This window comes from Chrysemys picta, chromosome 1, assembly GCF_011386835.1.
Source record: "Chrysemys picta bellii isolate R12L10 chromosome 1, ASM1138683v2, whole genome shotgun sequence".
Taxonomy (NCBI): Eukaryota; Metazoa; Chordata; order Testudines; family Emydidae; genus Chrysemys; species Chrysemys picta.
Window position 1 is genome coordinate 332,175,878 of NC_088791.1, and position 17,816 is coordinate 332,193,693.

A 17,816-nucleotide genomic window follows, 5' to 3' on the forward strand; every position below is an offset into this window, starting at 1 on the left:
CATCTCACAATAACCACCACACAGGCTGATATAACTGGCAGGCTCAAGAGTGGAATAGCAGAGGCAGTGACAAAACACAAAATTATGCCTGCTCTGATAAGAATACTCTCTGATGAGGGAAAATCGTCATCATGGCAAATCCCAAAGGAATGTCACATCCTTGCAGATCAAGCATCACCCGGATGGAGCTCTAGCTAAATCCTTAAGATGGTCTGGCTGGATGTTGCCTGTGTCTGTCATTGGTGATCTTATCATATCAGTGAAGCACTAGGCAACCACGTGATTGCTAGCTGTATAGCAGCAGTCCTTGGTAAGCAGGCTCTAATTTGTTGGTCTTCCATCAGGGTTCAGCCATGAATATTCTCACTGCTTTTGTCTTCCCACTTAATATGGAACAGCAGACAAAGATGGTGCCAATTGAAAATGCCCTTCTGCTGCTCTTCAGCCACCCATGCTCACTACTGTACATTGGAGCTGGTGTAACTGCAGTTCTATAGATCTTTGGCTTCACAGCAAGCTTGATATCATGAAGTCCTCATCATGGCCACTGAAGGGCCTGGAATGTGGCAGTCGATAGGACACAAAGCCACCACAAAATTGGAAAATAATGAGGATCTCATTTTTGTCACTATGTGAAGCAGCAGTGGAGCAGTGCTAGGTATAGAGAAATAGCTAGAATTCCTTAGCCTTAATCCCAGCGCTGACACCAACTCCCTTGAGAAAGTCACTCAAACTCCCCATCTCACTTCCCGCACCTGTAAAATGGGCGTGTTGATATTAACCCTTTCACAGGCTGCATTAATATTTGTAAGATGCTCTGAAGATGAAGTGCTAGTATTATTTTCACAAGTTTTGTAGGTTGAAACATCAGTGCTCCTGCTCCACACAGTTGATAAGGTAATAGGAGAACTTTATACCTTTTGAGTGTTCAGATGTCTCCCATGGTTAGTGTGAGGATGGTGCCTGAGAATTCTTAGTCAGGGCAAACTGCAAGGAAAATCCCCCAAACTGGTGGTTTGTTCTATAATTAGATAGATTCACCAAGCCAGTAACCAAACAGCTTCTGTAATACCACACTGGTTACCAAGAAGCCAAACTACAGTCCACTTTAAGCAATCCAGCCTTTAGCTCCCATCCAGACAGTCAAGTCTAATAAAGTGAGAGATTACTGAAAACCTTGTTCACCATACTTAAAGTTCTACCAATCCCAAGAGACTGGACACATGTACACCAAATCAAAGAATGTTTCAGATCTCACCCAAATGTGCGCTTACAGCCAATCCTTATTAACTAAATCTAAGATTTATTACTAAAGTAAAAAAAGAAAGAATTATACACAGTTAAGAGATCAATATATATATGAATGTGTAAAGTCCTTAGGTTAGTTTCATAGCAGAATGGTGAGGCTGCTGATTTGTAAAAAAGGCTTTCTGGAATCAGTTTTAAATAGAGGCCCCCAAACTGTGGGGCACCCTCCAGGGGGTCATGGAGGAATGTTCGGGAGGGGATGCAGTGGGCCAGGCCAGCACCCACAGGGCGCAGGGAGGGAGAGCCACCCATCCCCTTTTGCCCCCAGCTCTGCTCCAGCCCCGCCCCCAGCCATGGCCGTGGCTCCCAGCCCTGTGCCTGGACCTGTCCACAGCCTCAGCACGGCTCTGCACTCGACTGCAGGCCCAGCTGCCGTTCCCCACCACAGCCTGGCTACGGTTCTGCTCCCAGCCTGGACCCCACCCCCAGCCTCGGCCCCTGGCCACGACTCCGTTCCCAGCCCTGGCCTGCTCCTGGCTCCAGCCCCACTCCCAGCTGTGGCCTCAGCCTTGGCCCCCTTATCCCTGTCCACCCTCTACTCCCCTGAGCCACAGCCCTGCTCCCAGCCCTGGGTCAGGGGAGGGAGGGGACAAGGGGCACAGACAAGGGTAAGGCCCCCCCCAAAAAAAGTTTGGGGACACTGGTTTAAAAGGTTATAGTCCAAGAGGCAGTCTATGTGCAGAGTTTGTTCAAATTCTTCCATGAGAATTCCACGGTAAATAACCTGGAGCCCTCAGTCTTGTGGCTTAGACTTTTCCTGTCAAAGTTTAAGAAGATCTGAGATAAAAAAGGATCAGGCCCGAAAGCTGCTTTTCAGCCAGCAATTGTCACAGCAGGGCCTTGCTCAGATGAAGAATAGGTAATGGACACTGTTGCTTTGAAGCTAATCTCCTGTTTCCTCTGCATACACAGGTAACTAGTGGTATTTATTAACATAAGGATATTAACCATTCAATTTATCAAGATAGCTCATTATGGCATAGACCAGCGGTTCTCAAACTGGGTTGGGACGCCAAAGTGGGTCGCGACTCCATTTTAATGGGGTTGCCAGGGCTGGCATTAGACTTTCTGGGGACCAGGGCCGAAGCCCAAGCCCCAGTGCCCAAGGGGCTCAGGTTACAGGCCTCCTGCCCGGGGCTGAATTCCTTGGGCTTCTGCTTTGGCCCCCCACCTCAGGCAGTGGGGCTCGGGCGGGCTCAGGCTTCGGTTCCCCACCGTGGGGTCATATAGTAATTTTTGTTGTTAGAAAGATGTTGTGGTGCAATGACGTTTGAGAACCGCTGAGATATAGGTGAACATCCACCCTTTGATTCTCTAACACAGGCAAACATATTAAAGATTCTAGTCTACTTAACATGGCTTTGATAACTATCTACAAGGAACGGCTCTGTTTACCATTTCAGTGCCTCCTGTTAAGTTGTTATGGGTCACACACAAGTTGACCTGTCTGTCAGTGTCACAGTTAGGAATGCTTATTCAGTCTGTACTTGGGTAGGAGGTTCTGACCATTCCTGATGGATGTGGACGCTGCTGTGATCAGCCCTGACCTCCAGGACTTTATCCTGCTGGACTTTATCCTGTGGACGCTGCTGTGATCAGCCTTTATCACCTCCAGACCAGATTAGATTGTTACAAGATGCTCTACACAGGGTTACTCCTGAAAATCATTGAGACTTCAGTAGTGCGGAACACAGCTGCCTACTTATTAGCAGAGCTGCGTGTAGAGAAGCATATTACTGTGCAGCTGTGCGCCACGTGGCACCGGCTTCCAATTCATTTCCAAGCGCAATTCAAGTTGTTGGTGTTGATTCAGGCCTACATTGTTTCAGTCCCAGTATCTGAGATTCCCCCTCCACCCTGTGCTTTACCAGGCCACTGATGTGTTCAGACTTACAGCGGTTCACCCCCAAATACGTGGAAGGGCTGGCCATTTTCAGTGAAGGGTTCTTAACTCTGGAGTTCTTTCCTTGATCCTACAAAACAAAATTATGTTGACATTTAGGGTGTGCTGAAAAGCTCATATATTTCTTGGTCAGTTTCAGTAAAAGGGTGTTGAAGGGGCAGATCATAGTTAATTTTGTGCGTGTGGTGGTAGGGGAATAGGTGTTTTTTAGAAATATTTGTACCTTTAGTGCAATTGTGCACATTGCCTAGAAATTCTGACAGGCCCTTTGCAAACAGATGCCTTTTAAAACGCTCCCTTTAACAAAAAGAAAAGAAAATGCCCAGTGTGTTCTCATCGCAGTGTTTAAGACACCTCGGATTTGCCTTCAGTTAGGGTCTGATAGATACGGCAGCAGTCTTTGGAGACTGCTTTTATTACTAGCAGGTTAAGTATGTGCATTCTCTTGCCAAGTTAAGGGAAGTGTATTGAACCCGAGCCTCACATAAGGCATTACCTTTGGGTATAAAAATATCTTAATAATTGGGTCCAGATCATCAGGTCCAGCCAAGCTATGCCCAGCACATGACACAATATGAAGGTGGGGGGAAATGCAGGGATAAGCCACCTCTCCACTTTTGGAAGCAGTCGGGAGCCAGAACAGCCTCTAACACAAGTTATTAAAGCCACCTTTTGGCTACAATTGCACTGGTTGGAACCACAGGGACTGCTCCGCCTGCTGAGGGTAATGCAGAGTGCCTAGCACTTCAGCTCCGCTATTTTTACATCCTTTCCCCACCCTCTGATTCACCCCCTACACCCAGGAAGAATCTCTGGCTGCTGCTTTAGGGCAGCTCCTCCTCTCCTTTGCACCCCTAGAGCAGCAAAAAGTAGAACCAGGCTCTGTCCCTAGAACTGTGGTACAATGCACTTAATGGTCTGGGAAAGATACCAATGAACCCAAGTCTGGGGCATTTCTCATTTAATTCAGTGGGGCCCCCCTAAAAAAAGTGTGTGCTGGTTCAACAGGAGCTCTGAGTTTTCTGCAGACATCATTGTTCTTTTAACCCAGAGCAGGATAAACACTTTAAAACAGTAAAAACAGTGAACCTTGAGCGTAGTCAGCCCAAATTTCCCACGACTGTTTGGTACAATTGCCTTCTTCTATTTAAGAAAATCAGCATTATTCCCACTACTGAAGGGCAGAATGTTTCTGGGGCAACAGTTTAAAAACATGCATGATACAATTGAAGCACTTGTATGAAAAATGCCACAGAGTGCTTAAGATGGGCCTTCTGACACTGGGGAACAAAGAAGCCTTTTAGCCACTTGTCATTTCCATTACAGAACAGGGTAAAGTCACGTTCAAAGGCTCACGCACGTAAGAAAACAGTACTGCTAAAGTGATAAAATAGCAGGGAAAACCTTTAACACCCACAATGTAACCAAGCTAAGGGTGATGCAGCAAGCAGTATATTTTACAGCGGAACAACCTAATATTGTGCAGAACCAACAAAGAAGAGGAATTGGAATTGCTCATTTATGATCTAGCTGGTATTACTGAAACCTAGTGGGGTGATTCACACCACTGGAATGTTAAAAACCAATGGTTATAACATACTTAGGAAAGATCAAGTGGGCAAAGGGGAGAGGGAGTGGCACTGGCACTGTCTCAAAAATGGCATTATCTGGTTCCAAGTCACTGATAACTCAGAAGAAAATGATCTTGAGTGCGTATGGATCAATGTCCTAATAAATAAAGCACAAGATGGGGTGTAGCTGGTGTCTGCTATAGACCCCCAAGTCACACTAGGGAACACGATGACCATCTCCTTATGCACCTATGATGATAAAGAAGACTGGATCACAGAACTAAAAGTTAATGGTAGTTTAGGTACGAGTGGTCATGACTTGGTCACATTTATAATATGAAAGCAGAACAAAGTGCAGACCAGTAATAGATATATACTTGGTGCTTTAAAAGGGCCATTTTCACAAAGCTGAAAACCATTATGAGCCAAATCAGCTGGGAAAAATAATGTAATCAGAAAAATGTGAATGATAATTGGGAATCATTTAAGAACACCTTACTAGATGCCCAAAAAGCCACAACATCACAATAGAGGGAAAAGGCTGAACTGGTTAAAAAAACCAACCTGGTTTAGAGGGGAAAAGGCAGCTATGAAAATATATATAACAAATAATCTTGATGTTGATATTGGTCTATTACTAGATGGAAGTGGTAGAATTAGGAATAATAAGGCAGAAAAGTCAGAAGTGTTCAATAAATATTTCTAATCTGTATTTGGGGAAAAACAGATGATATAGTCTTATGTGGTGATAACACTCTTTCCATTCCACTAGTATCTCTGGAGGATGTCAAACAGAAGCTACTAAAGTTAGGCATTTTACCTATGTATTTGCTACTGGTGCAACCACTGCTGGAATACCTTGTCCTGTTTTGGTGCCCACAATTCAAGAAGGATTCAATAAATTAGAGAGTTCAGAGAAGAGCCATAAGAATAATTAAAGGATTAGAAACCATGCCTTATAATGAGAGATTCAAGGAGCTTAATCTATTTAGCTTAACAAAGAGAAGGTTAAGGGGTGACTTGATTACAGTCAGTAAGTATAACACGATCCAATGGCTGGAAGTTGAAGCTAGACAAATTCAGAGTAGAAATAAGGTACAATTTTTTTTTTTAAAGTTAGAGTAATTAATTATTGGAACAATATTCCAGGTGGAAAATTCGTGGTGGATTCCATAGGTCCCAACTTTTCCTGGCGCTGGTGGGTGCTTGACCCGCCCCTCGCCCCCGGCCTGCCCCGACTCCACCCCAGCCCCGCCTCCTCCTGGCCCTGCCCAGCCCCCATTTCAACCCCTTCCCCAAAGTCCCCGTTCCAACTCCGCCTCCTCTCTGCCCCATTGGACCCCTTCCCCAAATCCCCGCCCCGGCCCCGCCTCTTCCCAGTTGTTTTGCGGCAGCAAGCACTGAGAGCTAGGGGGGAAAAGCGGGGAAGGCATGCTCAGGGGAGGAGGCAGAGGAGGAGGCGGAGGTGGAGGTGAGCTGGGGCGGGGCAGGGAGCTGCCGGTGGGTGCAGAGCACCCACCAATTTTTCCCCGTGGGTGCTCCAGCACCGGAGCACCCATGGAGTTGGCGCCTATGCAGGGCCGGCCCATAACATTTTGGTACCTGGGGAAGGGAGCTCAAATGACGCCCCCATGCCCCCTCGCTTGGGTCAAAACTTTGAAAGGTCTCAGTTCTGCCTTCTTCCTATTCTACTCCTCTCATGGTACTGCTCTGCTACCTACCCCGATAAAGGAGAACTAACAACTTAAAATGCCTTGTTCAAAAATTTTAAGTAACACTTAACTTTCAAACGCTGAACAGCAAATGTAACCTTTCTTGTCTGCATAGTAAACACTGGCATTTTTATCTATTTGAATAATTAAAGTGGTGCTTTCCTGCTGAAGAGCCACATTCTGGCCAGCTCATGCTCTATTGAGATGGTTGCAAGGCCGACCAGCCTCTCCTGTGTCGTTGTGGAGTGTAGATGTGTTTTTATTAACTTCAGCTTGGAGAAGCTGCGTTCTCCACTGGCAACTGTGACAGGAAGTGTTAGAAGTATGCGCAGAGCAACAAAAGCATTTGGAAAGAGGGTGGTCATCTTATTTGTGCACATATATTCCAGACAGGGCCAGGTTTAGCAAGTGCGGGGCCCGATTCGTGGGGCTTGTACTCATCAGGCGGCACTCCGAGTCTTCAGTGGCACTTCGGATTGCCATGCTCCGGCCAGGGTTGCGGGGCTATGGGGTTGCTGGGATCTGGCCAGCGCTTCGACCAGGGAGCAGCGCCGTGGGACTTGCAGAGCTCGGGCCAGCGCTCTGGCCGGGGCAGCGGGGCCGCGGGGCTTGCCAGGCTCGGGCCGGCGCTCCGGCTGGGGGAGCAGGGCCCTCTTAGGCACGGGGCCCGATTCCGGGGAATCGGCCTAAAGCCAGCCTTGGTTCCAGAACAGGCTTTGGAGTTGATCCTGCTGAAATGTATCTTGAAAGAGCTTTCAGTTCATCACCTAAATCACTCGCATCAATATCGTGCATGTCATCATGTGTCAACACTGTCCCTAGTGCCCTGCATTGCTGGTGTAGGTCTTCTACAGGTATAGTGAGGAGTTTTGGAATATCATACAACATCCGAAATATACTACTGTGTTCCTTGAGCTGCATGAAACGTTCTTCAACTGACTGTGTTGCACAATCTAGCACCTGGTTAAAGAATTCAACTTTGAATTGTTGTTTGGGGTCTCTTATGGGATTATCCCATGCCTTGTAATCAAAATGTCATCTTCTTCCGTGACTCTTGTATTCTTGAATGGGTGGGAAAATAGCTTCAGTGTGAAGTTCCTCTGCCAACTTCTGTGCACTGTTCAGAACGTTTTGAAATCCCTCATCTGACCGGTAAGACTGTAGGTATGACTTTGCTTTGTCCAGTTGTTCCATTGCTCCAGATATATCAAGGTCAACACCTTGGAGTCTCTTGCTTACAACATTTATTTCAAACAGTATGTCATGCTACAACACTAAGCCACACAGAAATTTTAAGTTATGTATGTTTCTGGTGATTCTGTTTCCCTCTGCCACTGTTCTCCCACAAACAGTTCCTGTCATAGCATTATCCTCTATAATGGCAACTATGGCATCATCTATCTTCCTAATTTCGTGTTTGATAGGCGTTATCGCCTCCACTCGACTTTCCCATCGGTGGCACTCAGTGGTTTCAGTGTCAGAGAGGATGTTCCCAGATGTTGTTTCAAAATTTGCCATCAATGAGTTGATGCAGAGAAAAATACAGAGATACTTTGAATTACATTAAAAAATTCAGCAGCCTCACTGGAAGCTGATGCTGCATCACTGACCACCAAGTTCAATGAATGAGACCTGCATGGGACAAAAAAAGCTTGAGGGTTTAATTCTCGGATCTGTGTCTGCGCTCTTCTGTTCTTTCCTCTCATGTTGGAACCATTATTGTAGCCCTGACCTCTCATGTCAGCTATCGCAATTCCCGTATCTTCCAGCTTTTTAAGAAGCACATTTGTCATACCAGCTCCAGTAGCATCATCAATGTCAATAAATTCTAGAAAATGCTCTGACAGTCACCATTGCAGGGACATTTTCACTAGGTTCTGTTGTTATTACAAAACGCACCATTCAAGTCATTTGTTCCATATGGCTGATGTCAGGTGTGCAGTCCAGAATAACAGAGTAAAATCTTACTGACTTCAGATCTGCCACAATCTTCTGTTTGACTTTTGTTGCCAGTAACTGTAGGATCTCATTTTTAATTGTTTTTCCAAAGTAGTGGTGTGTGTACATTTCTTGGGTGGTGACTCTTCTTAGATGCTCCTGGAGTACAGCATCAAACTCAGCCATCAGCTCCACAATTTTAAGGAAGTTTCCATTGTTTGGCACATACAGCTGATCTGAAGTGCCACGCAGTGCTAGGTTTTGGGTAGCAAGCATTCTCACAATGTCAATGAGCCTTTTCAGAACATTTTGCCAGTAAAGAGACTCTGATGCAATCTTCTCTTGATCATCTAAGGTGGCCTTTAACCTTAGTCTCATCTCAAGCTCTTTCCACCTATGGACTGCTCTCTGGTGATCTGCTGCCTTCTCACGGCATGCCAGATTTCTAGCCAGATTTTTCCAGCCCTTTGTTCATATAGAACCCAATGTGGCTGGAACATTAGACTGGAAAAGTTTGCAACAAAAGCAGTATGCAGCATTCTCGGTTTTTGAGTACATAAGCCATGGCCTCTCCACTTTGTTGCCATTGGGGATTTCACGCCAGTAATGTGTTGGATGGAAACTTCTATTTTCATTGTCTTTGAAGAACATGAAGTTTTTCACTTCCTGTGGCCCATGCAGTACAAGGAAGTCCCTCAGACTACTGCTCAAGTGGGTCCACAGTCCTGGATCATCTAGACTTAAGGAACTAAAGTCAGCAGCATCTGTTTCTTGCACCTCCACCACACTCTTCTCTGATCTACACTTTTCTTCAGGATTGTGCATGGTTACATCCATTTGAGATGGTGATATGGATGCTGCAGTAGCTGCCAGGTCACCTGCACTCTAACTAGAAGATCAGGCATCACCTCACCACTCACATCCTCACTGGGGCTGGAAGACTCACCGTGAACATTTGTGTCTATGTATCTCAGGAGAGCTCCTTCCTGCCAGCTATAGTGGCTCTCACCACTCAGTTGAAGGGGACAGATAAGCAGGCTGGTAGCAGGGCCTGAGTGAGGGAAGATTTCAGTGTCTTAAGGGCCTAACTGGCTCCTACTACTTCAGTTGACTGCCTGTTCTCCTCAAGTGGGTTCAGGGAAGCAGCAGGAAACAGGAAGCTTCCTGAGAAGTTAATCAGTCCAGGCTCCTGGGGGTGCTACAGAGGTACATAAGAGGCTCCTCCTCCTCTCTCTCCCTGCAGCTCCTGCTGCTTTCTGTTATTCCCTCTCCCCTTTTCTCTTGCCTGCCTGTTATGTCTCTTGTGCCCTCCTTCCTCCAGCACAGCACTCCACCATCTCTGTGCATCTAGGGCAGAGAGAATACATATGCACCAGCAGCAGTCACAATTTTCTACACTCTGGGTCCTAGTGGCGCTTTCCCACAGTCTGGCACCTGAAGTGGCCGCCTCAGTTCACCTCATGGTAAGGCCAGCCCTGCACCTATGGTGGAGTCTCCTTCAATGACAATTTTGAAATCAAGACTGGATGTTTTTCTAAAAGATTTGCTGTAGGAATTATTTGTGTTATACAGGAGGTCAGACTAGATGGCTTCCTTCTGTCCTTGGAATCTATGAACTCAGGAAGGCCTTGATGTAGTTGAAGACTGTGATGGAAGGCACTCCAGAAGGGGTCTAATGGATAAAAGTGTTTGTGAAGATTAACTTCTAAGAGAATCAAATGGAACAATCCATAATGAAAGAGGTATAAATAAAGACAATCTTCCTGAGTTCCACAAGGGATCAAACATACTCACTCTATAGTCAAACTATGTGAAACCACTGAGTTTTGTATGGATTGAGCTTGAACAAATTCCCATTGCACCTGAACTCAGCCTGGACTTGTCAAGTCTTCCACAGGCTTGGCCAATGTTTCAGCTAATGCAGACCAGGTAGCGCTAACCTGCTTTGTGTTTCTTTACTGCAGTTGAACTCAGTGTTAGTCACACACAATTTTTTTCTTACTCGGGAGCTTCTATTTATATCTCAATTTCTCATCAACATCTTAAACTAGCTCATTTATTTTCAAAGTGGTGAATTCCTGTTTTCCTTTCCTGTATTTGAGGACGGTGAATTCCTGTTTGTTTGCAGGATTCTCGCTCTGCTCATGCATGTCCCCCCGCTAGCTGGGATCACAGGGCCTCAGCTGCCACCAGCACCTGACAGGAACTTTTAAAAACACCCTCACAGCTTTACGCATAAGCCTGGCTTTTGTTGTTTTGGTGGGTATTTTTGTGATGCTCTCCCCCTTCACCAGCATCTAGATGATTCAAAGGACTAGTAACCACCTAGATGGCTACCCAGTCCTCCATATTGCCACCTAGTGTCCTGTGTGGTGCCCATCTTAGCTGCATATCCTCTCCACAACATCAGCCTTCACAGGAGTATGATGTGCTCCATGCTGTTGATAAAGGGGTAAAAGGAGGAGGAAAGAAATGCCCCCTATCACTCTCAGCACACTCCACCACCACCACCCATAGTCAGCATTGCCCATGGAAGGACCCTCATGCACATCTTATGGACTACAGCACAATACAACACTATCAGACCCTTGGAATCTGGAGAACTGGACTACCTGCACCATCAGCATATCTGGAACCCAATTACCCCCACACTCTCCCAAATCCCAACCATCACTAGACTGAAAAGAAATCTTCCAAGCACACCGTACCAAAAGACAAATCCTAAAGCCCAGGCACCTGAAGCCAATGTTCTATCAGGAAAATTGCTAAACATTGAGAAGAAGAAACAACCTAAAGCAGTCAATAAAGACCAGCACCATCCATGATCTCATTTTGGATTAAGCACCCAGCCTTGCTTCGCCAAGATATGATTCAATGCCACCTCCACTCATACCCTAGCACAGGTGGTCCCCACAGGATACTCAGAATGTCACACGCCAAGGCAGTCCCCAGAATGCACAAGAAAATGGAAAAGAAGAGGTGGAGTAGCAGTCCTGTTCCCCTCTGATGTCACATACGGAAGATGTTCCACATGGAACAAAGATCAGACCCTCCCCTCCTTCCTATCAGGATAGCGAACAACCAAAGCTGACTGATCCACCCCCAAAAGCAGCTAAACTCCCTAGGTTTTCAACTTGACCTAGAACAAGCCACAGAAATTCAAGGCCAACATACCAGAGAGTTAATACAACTGTACAATTACCCGATGTTCTCTATTATCAGCATCTTGGCCTCAAGCTGCCCACTCCCCCACATTGACTGCGAAGAATGGCATAGTTCACAGATTAACTATAGCAAATGAAATGCGCCTGCAGAAGAGCCCTGTCTCACCTCGTATTTAGTTTGGACACTGGTTATCTCCTCAGGTCTGGAGAAAGTCTTCTGTGAAATTTGAAAGCTCATCCCTTCCACCAACACCAGTTGGCCCAATAAAAGATACTAACTCACCTACCTTGTTTCTCTCATAGCTTGGGACCAACGTAGCTACAGCAATACTGCAGAGAAAGTCAGAAAGCAAACAAACATTCGGAATCCCTCCACCAGCAGTACAAACGACTCTGTAGGACTATACCATTGCCACAAAGGAGGCAAAAAATGAGCATTCTACCCCTCTGCAATCAACCGGGCAGAATCACTGCCGACAGATATCCCACATAATGAACCCAGCCTGCATAGCCCAAACCAGAAGAGGTGGGGCCGAGGACTAGCCTTCCCACACGGAGGGTTCACCTGCCACCCATGCGGTCTCTCCAATTACTATCTTGTTTCCAACCTCCCATTCCTGGGTAAAATCACTGCGACACCAGCAACTTCCAAGCTCCAACAACATGTGGCATCGGTCAACAGCCTGGATACCTCACGATCAAGGGTTAGACCAAAGCGTAGCACGGAGACCGCTCTAGTGGCACCAAAAGGCAACTGCCTCATGGCTATGGACAAGCCAAGATTTCTATGCTCATACTGCTGGGCCTCTCTGCAGCCTTTGACAGGGTGGATCATAAGGTACTGCTAACACACATATATGATCTAGCACAGCGGTTCTCAGACTTTAGCAACCCGAGGATCCCCATTTTGATTTACATTTTTTCGGGGACTCTCAAGCCACCCCACTCAGCCTTTACCCTGCCCCTTTTTTGAGGCTCCGCCCCCACTCATTTCATCCCTCTTCCCTCCGTCACTCACTCTTCCCCATCCTCACTCATTTTCACCAGGCTGGGGCAGCAGGTTGGGATGTAGGAGGGTGTGTGGGGTGCAGGCTCTGGGAGGGAGTTTGGGTGTGGGAGGGGATGTGAGTGCAGGTGCAGGCTCTGGGAATGAGTTTGGGTGCTGGAGGGGGCTCAGGGCTGGGGCAAGGGCTTGGGGTGCAGGAGGGGGTAAGGGGTGCTGGCTCTGGGAAGGAGTTTCGGTGCAGGAGGGGGTGCGGGCTCTGGGCTGGGGCAGAAGGTTGGGGAACGGAAGAGGGTGAGGGGGGCGGTGCTTACCTCTGGCGGCTCCCAAAAGCGACTGGCACATCCCTCTAGCAGCAACTCCTAGGTGTGTGTGGGGGTAAGGGTTCTCCGTGTGCTGCCCCCGCCTGCAGGCACTGCCCCTGCAGCTCCCATTGGCCGCAGTTCTTGGCCAATGGGAGCTGCAGAGTCAGTACTCGGGGTGGAGGCAGCATGAAGAGCCCGCCTGCCCCCCGCCCCCATGGGCCTCAGGGACATGCTGGCTGCTTCCGGGAGTGGCGCGGAGCCAGGGTAGGTAGGAAACCTGTTCCCCGACATGCTGGGAGGGAGGGGGAGGAGTTTCTCAGCAGGGCCCATGAACCCCCGGGAGTATCCTCAGGGACCCCCAGGGGTCCGCGGACCCCAGTTTGAGAAATGCTGATCTAGTAGGAGTAGATGGTCCAGCACTACGGTGGCTCCAATTTGTTCCTCTCCAGCAAAACTCAGAGTGGTGATGGATAACTGCTCTATCTCTTTAAAGCCCTCCTCTATGGTATCCTGCAGGGATCCAGACTATCCCTGCTTCTCTTCAATAGCTACATGAGGTCGCTGGGAGAGATGAGACACCATGGGCTCAGCTGCTAACAGTATGCAGATGACACTAAGGGTATGTCTTCACTAGCAGTGTTAAAGCGCTGCCACATGGCTGTGTAGTCACAGCACCAGCGCTGGGAGAGAGCTCTCCCAGTGCTGTAAAAAACCCACCGCCACGAGGGGAGGAGCTCCCAGCACTGGTGCACTGTCTACACGGCCACTTTACAGCGCTGAAACTTGCAACGTTCAGGGGGTTGATTTTTCACACGCCTGAGTGAGAAAGTTGCAGCTCTGTAAAGTGGCCGTGGAGACAAGGCCTTAGTAATATATCTCATTCTCAATGGATGCAACCACCACCACTGCTAAAAAGTCAGAATGACTGCAGGAAATCAGCTCTTGGATAACGAACAGCTGGTTCAAACTGAACCCAGGCAAAACTGAACTGGTGCTGGTTGGAAAGAGGAAATGCCTTGAAGAACTTGCCAAGACACTGTTTCCACCTTCCATCAAAGGCTCACCACTCCCATTCATCATGGGAGCACAAAGCCTCAGCATTCTGTTTGACTCCTCATTAATCTTGGATGGCCAGTTAGTATCAGCTTCTAAAACTGGCTTATTTGACCTCCGGCTCTCTAAAAAATTTCATCCCTTCCTCACAGATCATGAGGAGCTAGCCAGAGGAATCCATGAATTCATTGGTTTCAGAATAGAAGCCGTGTTAGTCTGTATCCGCAAAAAGAACAGGAGTACTTGTGGCACCTTAGAGACTAACAAATTTATTAGAGCATAAGCTTTCGTGGACTACAGCCCACTTCTTCGGATGCATATAGAATGGAACATATATTGAGGAGATATATATACACACATACAGAGAGCATGAACAGGTGGGAGTTGTCTTACCAACTCTGAGAGGTCAATTAAGTAAGAGAAAAAAAACTTTTGAAGTGATAATCAAGCTAGACCAGTACAGACAGGTTGATAAGAAGTGTGAGAATACTTACAAGGGGAGATAGATTCAATGTTTGTAATGGCTCAGCCATTCCCAGTCCTTATTCAATCGTCTCCAGGCTGGATTACTGCAACTGACTGTATCTAAAACTGGATGTGAAAAAATGCCCAGGCTTCAGCTGGCACTGAATGCAGTTGCCCAGGGCTTAGACTGCCCTGAGCTTATCAGGCCCATGTGCAAGTCCCTCCATTGGCCCCCATCAGCTTTGGATGCCAGTATAAGGCCTGGGTCCTAATTTTCAAAGCAGTCAATGGATCAGCTACATCAAAGCCTGAGTTTCAATCTGTGAACCACCACAGCAGCTGCACTCCTCTGGGACAATGCAGATCACAAACACAAGGACAAAACACACAAGAGCTGGAACAAAGCATTTTTTTCAGTCAATGGAATCTCGCTATGGAACAAACGTCAAGAGGAGATCAGACAAATCCAGAGGAAATCCAGTTTAAGGAAACACGGCAAAACCTTCCTCTCAGTGTCAGCTCCGTTAAAGTGTGACTCAATCCCACTGCAATTAAACATTGTTTTCATTTCAGCTGCATGTCTCCAAGGTCACTTTTGGGATGAGATATTTACTGTTTATGCTTGATGAACACTCGCTGTCTGGAAGCAAAGAGACAAAAAGCACATGATTTTCTTCGGGAACTGCTTAGCATTTAGACCGACCTTCCTTTGCAAAATACCCTTTAGAAAGAAATGTCTGTCCCAAGAAACTGAACTCCTTTAAAAAAAAGTCACTAAACTGAATTATTTGGAACAAACGGATGATCCATGATCTAAACTAGAGAACCAAGGAAATAAGTCTCCCTGGTGCCACCTGACAACAATGACATTTAAGCCATTATTTTCCCCAAAGCTTTGAATTTATTATTTATAATAATCTGTATTATGGAAACACCAATAGGCACCAACCAAGGCACTGTACATACACACGGTAAGACAGTCCCTGCCCAAAATTGTTTCTTTTCTAAATAGAAAAGACCTAGAGTAGGTGAAAAGAAGCCTTATTTTCCCCAATTCACAGGTGGGGAATTGTGTCAGTGTTTAAGTGACTTGTTCAAGGTCAGATAGCAGAGCCAGGGATTGTAACGTGAGCTCTTTAGACCCAAGCCTGTGCCTGAACCGCAAGCCCAACCTTCCTCTCTGAGCCTTTACCCACATAACGACCATTCACTCGACTAGAAGTCACATGACCAAATCACCAGTCAATGCTTTGAAAATGCATAGTGTGGACAGCAGGTTTGGCACTCAAGGATTAGGCCTTTTTCAGTTGCCCAGAACTTGGCCAAGCTAATTCTTTTGGGCTGAAGTTTTCAATGCTGCTTCTTATCACAGTGGTGAACCTTTTGGAACTTCAGAGTAAAATTGGTTGACGTGCTGTCTGCCCTACCCCCACCCCTAGGGTGACCAGATGTCCTGATTTTATAGGGACAGTCACGATTTTTGGGTCTTTTTCTTATATAGGTTCCTATTACCCCCCACCTCTGTCCCGATTTTTCACACTTGCTGTCTGGTCACTCTACCCACCCCCCGGCCTCCAAAACAACAACAGAGAGCTCTCAACACTACAGTTCCAGAGAAGTTGGGTACAAGTTGCGATTAGTGAAGACTTTAGAGAGTGTGGGGGACAGATCTTGTCAAATGGAGGGTATGTGACCACTGTTGGTAGCCTGCTTTTGAGCTGGTGCCATGGGTTAACTATTTATTGTTTGTATTGTGGTATTACTGGGAGCCCTGGTCCATAACTAGGATTCCTATTGTCCTACACACTGTGCAAACACAGAACACAAAGCCAGTCCTTGCCCCAAAGAGCTCACAATTAAAGTAGTCAACTGCACTCGCCTTACCTTTGGAGACCTGGATTCAGGTGCTGGTTTAGGCGTCAAGTGAAGATAAGCATGGGAACTTCTGCTGATCTCCATTTGTGCATGTCACAGACTACTACATCCTTTGTTATAACTGGCAGGCTTTGATACAGAGGGTCAACACTGCAACAACAACAGGGACTGTTACATTCCAGAACTGAGGTGCTCCAAAAAAACTGAGAAAGATTTGCACAGCACCTGCCTTGCTCAAAAGAGTCTTGTTTGCTTGATCCCCTCCCCAAATCAACTCAATCTAAAACAAACAAAAAAAGAAACAAGTACCCCCTTGTCGTGACACACTGAGCTGAATTTTCAATGCATAGTAAAGTTCGTAGATAAATTTGTTCAGTTAAACTTTATTTATAAAGCAAAAGAAGTATAAAGCCCTGTATAAATAGAGCAACCTACCCATGCCAAAGCACATGACTCACAGTATTACAAGTTATAATACTTATGGAAAGTTGGCAGGGTTTGGAAAAATACAGAGTGGTCTTGGTTAGCTAGACTTCATCCAGAACCAGTGGCTACAGGGCTAAACCTAAGAACAAAAACAGTGGTCAAAATGTTCAAACCAAAACATCTAAAGTTAAGATGCAAAATCCATATTTTAAATAAAAAGCAGTCTGATTTTGAGAGGTGCTGAGGCCCCCCGAAAACCACTGAAGTCAATGAGAACAGCAGGAAATCAGCAAGGTCATCAATTTAGGTGCCAAAATGTGACTTTAACAACTTATCTGAAGGCACCCAGCTTTAAACATTTTGACAGGCATTTTTAGTTCTTTCTTACAGAGCAGAAACTATGTTTCCCTCTTCACATAGCACCTAGCATAATGGAGTCTTGATTCTTATTGGGATGTCTGGGTGCTACAGCAGTAACAACATTACATATTTTATTTTAGTGATGTCCCTATTTGGATTATTCAAATAACCTGGAGACCTTTGCAAGGAAACAGAAAAGAAGTAATTTTCTTGCAGTCATTTAAGAGTGTTTAGATTATGTGATAGTGCCACAATGTAGCTTTACAATGTATATAAGTGTACCTATCATGATCTCTAGGTGCCTGGGAGCCCTACCATAATATAAATATAAATGTCAAGTAGATCAGTGTAAGTAACTGAAATATAGATCTGGATAACAACCGTGGCCATACCAAATCCTTGAGAGGAACACCCAAAACTTTGAGAAAGTTCAGATCCAGACGTCAAATGGGGATCCTTCTCTTCAGTGGGTAAGGAGGCTATCACTGCACTACGGAAAGTGTAGTGTAGGGAATCAGGTTCTTCTGAGAATCGCTTGTTATCAGAAGAGGCTAAAGTATCCGGCTTCATTCTGATTGCAGAAGCCTAATGGAATCATAGAAATGTAGGGCTGCAGGGTCCTTGAGAGGTAGGGCTCCCAACAGTCCCTTATTACAAGGGACAGACCTTATTTCTTCATCTCTGTACCACAAGATCGGGAGTTGTTGAGTGCTGCAAAAAGCAACAAGAAATA

At 46.2% G+C, this 17,816-nt stretch overlaps 1 long non-coding RNA gene across 1 annotated transcript; it reads right to left on the minus strand.

Moving 5' to 3' along the window:
- Nucleotides 1-1,538: 1,538 nt before the first annotated feature.
- LOC135984031 (uncharacterized) lies at nt 1,539-16,442 on the minus strand. The gene is made up of 3 exons (XR_010601968.1): nt 16,307-16,442; nt 14,452-15,062; nt 1,539-3,281 (listed from the first exon to the last, which is right to left on the minus strand). It is a non-coding gene; the product is annotated as an uncharacterized LOC135984031 (long non-coding RNA).
- Between the last annotated feature and the right edge of the window lie 1,374 nt (nt 16,443-17,816).